We start from the raw sequence: 10291 nt of genomic DNA, 5'->3' as shown, positions 1-10291 counted from the left end.
ACATGATATTGCATCCATGAGGATGGTTAGCCTAGAGCTCTCCCCTTATGCTATTTGTCCCTACCCCAATTTATATGTAAGTTATGTGTTAAAAGATGTATTATATCTTACAAGGATTGTTCACAAAAATTTGTTTTTTACAATAAATCCAAGAACCTTCTCAAGTTTTTGACATAAATCAAAAATTACAAAACACTTTAAACAATTAAAAAGAAGTTGAAAAACCTTCAATTTCAAGACTACGAATTCAAAAATCTTTTAAGATACAAATTTAAATGTTTAAAAGAAATTGAAATGTTAAGAAAGGAGAAAAATGAAATTTATTATAATCTCCGTCACACTCAATACTTTCTTATTGCCAACAAGCAACTATACCATTGACTCTTTGATGTGGCCAGCTCAGCTCTAGGTGATTGGCTAGCCACCTTCATGCCTCACATTCTAGCCTCTGTAATAGAGTTTTAGAGCCTAGTATAATGAAAAAATACAAATAGTATATATAATTTAAAAAGTAATCTATATCCTTTCATGTAAAAAGTATTTTATTCTCTTATTGATCAAAGAAAAGTATAACCCTATAATTTACAATGCATCTAGTTCTTCTTCAAATTTACCGTTCACGTAATATTAGACCCTAGATTTTTAGAAAAAAACTACATGCAACTTTGACATACTTTAATTCCAAAATTACATGTGACTTTATAACATACTTCAAACTCTCTCTAAAAAGGATGTATAGATAAATTTGTTCGTTTAAAAAAACATTTTTTTGTGAAACATTAAGGATTGTGTATTCAGTTGAATATCAATATAGACCCCTAAGAATAGTAGAAGGATGTTGTACTTCTCCAATTATACAATCTCTCTCTCTCTCTCTCTCTCTCTCTCTCTCTCTCTCTCTCTCTCTCTCTCTCTGTGTCTCTCTCTCTCTACTATGATCTACACATGGCTATTGAGATAGGATTTTAGAATCCACACGCTCCGTGTGAATATTGTCTTCCCTCTAACCATATTGCATTATATAGTTTGTACTAACATTAAACAAAAGCATGACATTTAGTATAGTGCATTAAATAATGTATAAAACAATCAAAGCATGAGATAGAGATGAAGAATATACTTACTTGAGGGTCACATCCTCGTGTGAATATTTCCTTCCCTCTAACCATATTGCATTATATAGTTTCTCCTACCATTAAACAAAAGCATGACATTTAGTATAGTGCATTAAACAAGGTATAAAACAATCAAAGCATGAGATAGAGATGAAGAATATACTTACTTTTGAGGGTCACATCATCTATAACATTAGGACCTCAATGGAAGGCTTCTTGGGCCCTTTTATTTGACAGTTTAAGGAGTCAAACCTTTTCTCTTAAGAAGAAACGTTTTCTAATTAGAAGCTTCAAAACGGCTACTTTATTCGAATTTGAATTTTGGAGAGAAAATGGAATTTAAAATCTAGCGGACAAAACCATATCATGTAACATATCTATGGAAAGCTCTTGATGCGTAGATCACGGATCTATAATCTCCGCTCAAATCGGAGCTTGTATGCAGAAGTTATGGAGGTCCGAAAATTGTAAAATTGCCTCCTCCCCTTTTTGGGGGAAAAAGTGCACCCTTTGACCACTCTTATACCTCTCTTACAAACCCAACATTTCAGTCCACATGGCAACCCCCCATTTGGCTATTTCTTAATCACCTTGATTAGGCTTAGGCAAATTAAAGGGCCCAAGAAGACCCCATTCACTTCCTAATGAACTCATGCTCTTCTCTTGTGATCATCTCTTCATTTTTTGATGCCATCGATATTGCCATACGAAGCCATTCTATATTGATCGCATTTGCTAGAGGTTCTAAGCTGGGCGGGAATGGCAAGAGTCTATTTGCTCTTCTGAAAGCTCATTCTCCCATCCTTTTTTCTATTGATTGCATCCTTGTATCTTCCAATCCACTTCTCCATGATGGGACTATTTAGAATGCAGAATGTATTCACCTTTTGGGGTAATGCTTCATCTAGTCTTTGTTACCTTCCTTTTCCTTGTGGCACATTAGTGATTAGTCGGTCATCCTTCTCATTGCTCCACAATTGTGGCATGGAAGTATCTATATCAGAGAGATATTTTGAGATATACACGGGACTCTTGCATCAACCATCCCTTTGCCATGCTTGCTTCTAGCCTTGGTCTTTGGTCTCACAAAGTCCTTTAAGGTTTTCATGAACCTTTCAAGAAAAAACATCCATCAAACATGAACAACACCACAAAGTGCCACTTCATCAACCAAATTCACCACAAGATGCATATGGCTAGTGAGAATAGTTCTAGGAAAGTTTTCTTCGATCATACACTACCTCAATAGCATTGACATGATCCATCTCAATGGATGTAGGATCTATCTCCTTTAAGGATATGTACCTGCATACAAAGCAATCATGTGCACTATTTATTATACATAACTTGTGATTGTATGAGAATAGCAAATAATAAATATAACTTAGCTAGTGAATTGAAGAGAAGATTTATACCTCACCAAGCTTCCCATTTTGTAAATAGCCTCTCTCATCTTCTTATCTCCAAAACCAGCTATAGTTATTGGAAGAATAAACTATGCATAGAAAAAAATGGAAGTTAGTATATGAGCGTATAAATTATGTACTCTTAAGAGAAAATGAATAAGCAAATAATTATATACATGTAATATCTTATGCCAATCATATATCTTGAGGCCATATAATTGTACTTCTCCTTTCTTTTTAGTCTTTGTGAAATCACCCTTCAATGAATGCATTACTCCCATTGGTGTTTAACAAAAACAATCACACTTTTCACCTTATTGTGCTCCTTCTTGGTTAATACCCATGGTGCCTTTGGTAGGACCATGTTACCACTCTCACTTACAATTGGCCATGCACTTTGAAGGCATCCAATGTTTTGTAAGTCATCCGTTGCACCCTTTGTATCTCTTTTACCAATTAAATAGTCCCAAATATTTGTTGCCACATTCTTGAAGATATGCATGGGATCTAAGATATGATTGATCTTCAACTCATACCAATATGGGAGTCAAAAGAAGATTGAGTGTCTAAACATCCCATCAGGTGGTGAATTGGGGGTGCTTCTCCATGCCTCAAACCAATCTTTACCTCTCATCTCACAAGTGGTGAGACATCATGTGGCACATACTTGGGGAGAAATAAATGATGATGTTCATACACCACCTTTAGTGTAGAGGGTCTTTCCCGAAACAAGTCACGATGTTTGTCATACACCACCTTCTTTAGTGTAGAGGGTCTTTCTTTCGAAACAAGTCATGGTCCACAAATCAAACATGCATGATGTTCGGAGGTTTCCAAACCTATTTTAAAATTAAGATGATTGAAAGGTAGAGATACAAAGTTTAAAGTTATCTAGTTCAAGTATGTACTTGAGCACTCCAAGAACTCAGGATAGTCATGCATTTTCCAAAGCAAAACTCCTTTCACCTCCATATCATGCCTATTTATTAGCCTTGAGACATCATGCCTATTTATTAGCCTTGAGACATCATGAACTTTAATACCTCGCCATAGTGTCTCAAGTACCTCAATCAAAGGCTTGAGCTACACATCCATGTTTGCCACCTTTACTTTCCTGGTACAAGGAGAGAAAGCTCAATTGTCCAGACATGCTCAGTTGTTATATGACGTTGTCGTATATATTTGCCCTTACATCAATCACACATACAATAATTTTTTTCTCTCAACAATGCTTCAAAACCAACTTCCAGCCACCGTTGATCATTGTTATACATCTGAAACCAAGCCAAAACTAATTATGTGTTAGTATAAAAACACATGAGCTATCCAGAACTGGTAGACAGAAAGTTGTCCAAGGTTTCGTTGCTAGGAAATGTTTATAATAGCAAAATTTTGCTTTACCCAGTGCAAAATAATGTTGCCCAATAGCAAAATCAGCAGCATTGAAATTCACTGTGCTAATTTCACTCATGGGAAACGACTTGAAAATTGAGAGTGCCACCTAAATTGTTGCCAATGGGATTCCTTTCTACCTACCTCTCTTTTTTGCACATGCTATGGCGACGGCTTCAGTAACACTTCCGCCCACCAATTCCTTCCACCTCTCCCATTAAGGCTCTCCCAGTAAGGCTCTCCCTCTCCAAGGTAAGTGCCTCTCTTCTTTCTTTCTTTCTCCCAAGCTTTCATGGAAAGATTCATTTCTTTCTAGTTTTCTAAGCTTTCATGGAAAGCTTCAACATAGCTCTCTATGTGAGCTTTTCTTTCCCTTCCCCTCTTGTTCCTTTCCCTTTCTCCCCTTCCCCTCTCTTTCCTTTCCCTTGCCCTAACCCTAGCTTTCACATAGAAGTGCTAATAGAGATCTTTGATGGAGAGCTCTCCATCAAAGCTCTCTATTATGCTTTCTATGTATAAGCTAGGGTTAGGGCAACATAAACCACTAGCTTTCAATCATATATGCATTAGGATTAAGTTAAAGAAACTCACCTTTTCTTCTCCTTCTCCTCTTTCACTTAGTCTCTTGCTTGTGCTAATATGTTAAAATGAAGTATACTTACTAACTTTTTTATTTACTTCATTGCTATTTTGTAGGTTTATTCAAGTCAATAACTCACAACTCTAGCTTTTTGAGGTAAGAGCCCCCTTTTTACTATTATGTTTTTATGGCTTTTTAGGGTTTAGGGCTTTTAGGATTTTGTGGTTTTTTTCCTCTCTATGCATGTCGAGAGTTCTCTATGCATGCATACAGAGCTTTTAGAGTTTTATATTACTTGTGCATTAGTTCTTAATCTTATGTTTAATCTACTAATTACTTTGTTTACTCTTTTATTTTTTAGATGTTTCACAAATCCTCTCCTCCTTAGGTTTCACAAAAAAGAGGTAAGCCCTCTTTTTCCTTTCTTTGTTTATGCTTTTTTCTACATATTATTGTACCCTTGGGTGCCAAGTTTAGGGTTATTTTAGGGTTCTTGTTTGCAAGCTCTATGCATAAAGCCTATGCATAGAGCTCTATACATAGGCTTTATTCATAGAGCTTATGCAAGATCTATGCATAGAGCTTTAAGCATAAGCTCTATGCATAGGATTTATGCATAGAGCTTGAAAGCCTATGCAAGCTCTATGCATAGGCTTCTTACAAGCTTGCATCATGAAGCTTATGCATAGAGATTTCATAGGCTTATTACAGGCTTTATGCATAGCCTTCAAGCTCTATGCATGGCCTTTTTTAAGCTTATGCATAGAGCTTATGTATAAGGCTTATGTATAAGTCTTATGCATAAGGCTTATGCATAAATATTACATAAGGCCTATGCATAGCCTTTGGGAATAAAAATTGCACCCATTTTCTAGTTCTTGCGTTGTTTTCCCCTCCTTCGGCTTGACATTGTCAAGGTAAGATTTCTTATTCATGTAATCGTCAATGCAAGCTCATGTTTGTTGCACCGTTGTGCCGGGTTTAGGGTTTATCATAGTGCATAAGACTTATAGCTTATGCATAAGCCTTGTGCAGGCTTTATGCATAAGGCTAATGGATAGAGCTTATGCATAGAGTTTATACATAAGCCTTAGGCATAAGCCTCTATGTGTAGAGCTTTATGCATAAGGCTCTATGCATAGATCTTAATATACTCTATGGGTAGAGCTTATGCTTTATGCGTAGAGATTATGCATAGAGATATAGGGAATTATTATAGGCCATCTAGAATGTTAGTTAAGTAAGGTCAGGAGTGGTTATCTCCACGAGTAGGTGGCTATAGTGGAGGGGTATCCCTTGATCTTTTCACTATCCTTCTCTTGTAAAAGAGAAGTTACCTTTGGCTTTAATAGTTAGGAGCATGTGGAAAGTCCTCAAAAGTTATGATCCAAAAGGGGCATTGTCCACCCTGCTTATCTAAGCATTATTCTAGAAGGACTTATTAAAGTTCTAATATTACATGTTGCCTCTTTTGTCTAATTCTTGTGTTAGAACATTTTTATTTTGATTGCCTCTTTTGTTTTGTATCTCTTGCACTAACCCTCTCTTTCTTCGACTTCACAAAAAGAGGTAAGCTCTTAGAAAAATGATTCAATTAGAATTTGGTGTGGCTAGATATTGGCAAAAAAATCATGAAAACACCATCTAGAATCAATCCAAACGGATAAATTATTAAAACAAGGCATGCTCGCATTAATAATATGCGAATAACCCGCATTATCTAGTGTGAGTACATAAAAAAGTACTAGAATACCAAATAACCCTTGATAATAAGAATTCTAAAAAAGAAAGAATTACCATGATTTTTTCCTAATTTTCTAGGGCCTCAAAATACGCTAATTTTGAATTCCACCAAACCTATCTTATGGCATTCCAAACCTATATTTTTCCAGAAAAGTTTTAGCAATTAGATTTGCCAAAATACCATTGATATTTTAAAAATACCAATTTTTAGGATTTCTAAAAATAATTTCTAGAATATTCCTAATTTCTCCTGAGAACCCCATCGTTCACACGAAATTTCCAATTTCGCTCGACAATTCTCAAATCCAATAAAAGTTTATAATTTTAATGGATTTCCTAATTTTCTGGGTAAAAAATAGATTTTTAAAGGAATATGAATAGTCTCACGGGTGCCCGAATAGACACACCTCACCAATCCCAAATTGTCCAGAAATTTAAAATAACCTTTGTCTAAGTTTTTACTAATTTTCATGAATTTTTCAAAAATTTTAATTTACCCCGAACGCATTAGAATACAAACGGTCCAAAAATTTTGAATACGGAAAGCCAACAGTTTCGGGAAAATGAAAAGATAAAAAAAAAATCAGAATGTGAAAGGTCAAAAGTTTCCAGAATCCGAAAGGTCAAAAAGTTTCCCAGAATTCGTAAGGTCAACAGGTTTCCCGGAAATTGGAAAGCCAAAGGGCTCTAAGAAAGGATTTTCAAGAAAAAATTTCAAAGAAGAAGAAAAAATTCAAATCTCTTTTTCTCTTTTTTTCGAGCTTTTTTTGAAATGTTTTGAAAAGCTTTTAATTTTAAAAAACTCTTTTTTTATATTTAAAAGCTTTTATTAAAGCTTTTCTAAGCTTTAATTTTAAAGCTTATAAAATCATTTTTATGGAGGGGGGCTTTTTCCACCCGCGGCCTGCAAGCAGTGCAACCCCGCCTCCCTCCCGCATTGCGATTAGTGAGAGAGAGAGAGGAGGAGGGCTCCTCTCTCCTCTTTTCTCTCTTCTTTTTCCAATCAAACTCCTCCTTCATACTTCTCCACCCCCTCCTTCTCTGTTAAACAGAGAGGAGATTAATTAAATTTTAACCAACCCTGAGTCCAAGGGATGCACACATGAATTACAATGAAGTACGTCATACCTTAACCTTGATGTCCCATACCACCAAGAGGTATGACTCCAATCCAGCAGCACTCAACTCTAGTATGAAATGGCAAGAGAGTAGATACAATCCTCTACACAAGAGAGTAGATACAATCCTCTACACAAGAGAACATCCCTTGAGTGTGCCCCATGCCCCTATTATATAGGAGGGCCCTCAAGTGACTCTTGACTCTCCATTTCCCATGTCCCTATTATATAGGAGGTTCCTCAAGTGACTCTTGACTCTCCATTTCCCATGTGTGACTCAAGTGACTCTTGACTCTCCATTTCCCATGTGTGACCCTTGGATGCCTAAACCCTAACCTCAACCCTTAAGCTTAGCCCTAACCGATGCTCCACTAGAGCTTGTTCCCATGCTCCCATGCTCACAAGCCTAATGTGGGTTAGCCTCCTAGTATATGCACATATAATGTGCATATAACAATTGTCAACAATTAACATTTTCTCTCTAGAAAAAGCCTCACAAACCAATCTCCCTCATAAATAGGAATTGTTATTCTCAGGAATATCGCAAGGGTTATTGCAAAACACGATGTTTTGGCCTAAAATCCTTTTTAACTATGCAATTTTTTTAGCATGGTAGTGTCCCCATTATGTTTTAGTGAAGCCACATATAGAAAAAGAGAATTATTGGTTTATTTTATGCAATGACTATGTAGCGGGTAATCTCACACATTATTGGAGAGTCTCTAGTATCTCCAACTTGAATATTGGAGAGTCTAGTATCTCCAACTTGACTATTGGAGAGTCTCTAGTATTCTCTTCAACTTGACTATGGAGAGTCTCTAGTATTCTCTTCAACTTGACTACTATAGAGTCTCTAGTCTCTAGTATTCTCTTCAACTTGACTACTATAGAGTCTCTACTATAGAGTCTCTAGTATCTCTAGTCTCTATTGAAGAGAATTGTGTGTTTTCTTTTACATAATGACTATGTAGACTATAGGGTAATCTTACACACTATTGGAGTGTCTCTAGTATCTCCACCTTGATAGTTCTCCTTCCCCAACTTATAGATTTTCTTACACACTACACACTACACTTATAGATTGATAGTTCTCCTTCCCCAACTTATAGATTTTCTTACACACTACACTTAGGTACCATGGTCAGTTGGTGGATAGTCCCTAGTATAGCATTGGAGAGTCTCTAATATACCACTGGAGAGCCTTACACACTATTGGAGATTCTCAAGCTTGACAGTTCTCCTTCCCCAACTTAAAGATTTTAATACACACTATAATTAGGTACACAATGGTTGGAGAGTATCTAGTATATTCAACCTACCACTTCTCTTTTCCCCCACTTATGGTGGGTGACATCATCAATAGAACTTAGGGTCTAGAGAATATGGGTGATTCACTAGCAATAAACCAACAAAAGGTAGGCTCAGACCCATGTGAATCCAAATCAAGGAGAAGAAGTGTGGCTTAAGAATAAATATCCCTAATTATAATAGTACTCAAACTCTAGTTATAAATCAACTTTTCCAATCTTCACACTATTGTGAAAATACATCTCAGTTATTGTAAACAATATTTTAAAACAATTTTAAGCAAAATATTTGGCGCATTTACTCTTGTTTTGAGTAATGTCGTATGCCTTCGTTTAGTGATTATAAAGATGCCAAAATTGTTTCTATAAGTGGTACTAAAACAATTTTAAGCAAAATATTTGGCGCATTTACTCTTGTTTTGAGTAATGTCGTATGCCTTCATTTAGTGATTATAAAGATGCCAAAATTGTTTCTATAAGTGGTACTAATACAACATATCAAAACCATAAGTTATAAAATATTACTAGTATTTCCAAGATTCTTTTGAATGCAAAATTCTTCAACTATGCAACTTGGATTAAAATTGAGGTATAAAATGTAATACCATTGTTGCACATTTAAGAGAATGAGAATCCTTAACCATAACATAAACTTTACTAGGTAACAATAGTAATTTTTGGTAAAGGTTTCAGTGTGCTATGTTATTATGATGAATCTATCCAACAAATAAAGAGTTTATATCTTAATGATAAGTGGGCACTAAGAACACTAATAAGGCCCACTCCATTGAGATATCTTTTTTTTGATGTTCTATCATATTACTTACATCCCATCACATTCATGCTCACAACACTCTTCTCGAGGTTACCTCCATACTTAAATGCAATGATGTTGACTTACGTAACTCATTAAAGGAAACCATTTTTAAAAAGCATGCCATTAGACTTGGCTAGAGGCCAAGACGATTCATCCAACAATCATGACAACACTCTACACAATTACACCTGAGTGGACCTTGGTGGATTATGATGCATCATTGATATACTTTGGTATTGATGGCATTGTTCTTGAAAAGGAGGCTCATGTAGTAGCATAAAAAGTAGAAATGATTGGGAAGTTCCAAATTATGTTTTGAAGTTCTACATCTTGTCATATAGTAGTAAAAAAACTAGAAATGATTTGGAAGTTTCAAATTATGTTTTGAAGTTCTACATCCTATCATATTATAAAGTTCTACATCCTATCATATTATAAAGCTACCAAAGAATTGCTTTCTTGCTTTAGTAAATCTTTCTCCTTCACATTTTTTGAAAGGTAATCTTGAAATGCCATTCTAGCCTTTGAATCTCACACTTTCTAATGGAAGCACTTTTTTAGGAATCAATGCTTTTTTTAATACATGCTTTTTGAATCAATGTTTTTTATAAGTAAAGCTTTTGGAAGTTTTCTCAAGGCCCTTGTCAAATGTGTATATAAATATGTATTTTATAAAAGAAACATAACTTACAATTATTCATACCAATTCATCAAGTTATACATTATTCAAAGAGTAAATAAATATGTATTTTATAAAAGAAAGGGAGCTTGAAATTCTTCATACCAATTCTATAATGTTAACGAGTATATTAT

The sequence above is a fragment of the Cibotium barometz genome, chromosome 62, assembly GCF_041138505.1.
Source record: "Cibotium barometz isolate CiBa-2024 chromosome 62, ASM4113850v1, whole genome shotgun sequence".
NCBI lineage: Eukaryota > Viridiplantae > Streptophyta > Polypodiopsida > Cyatheales > Cibotiaceae > Cibotium > Cibotium barometz.
The sequence above is the reverse complement of the archived record's forward strand: the minus strand, read 5'-3'. Positions refer to the sequence as shown.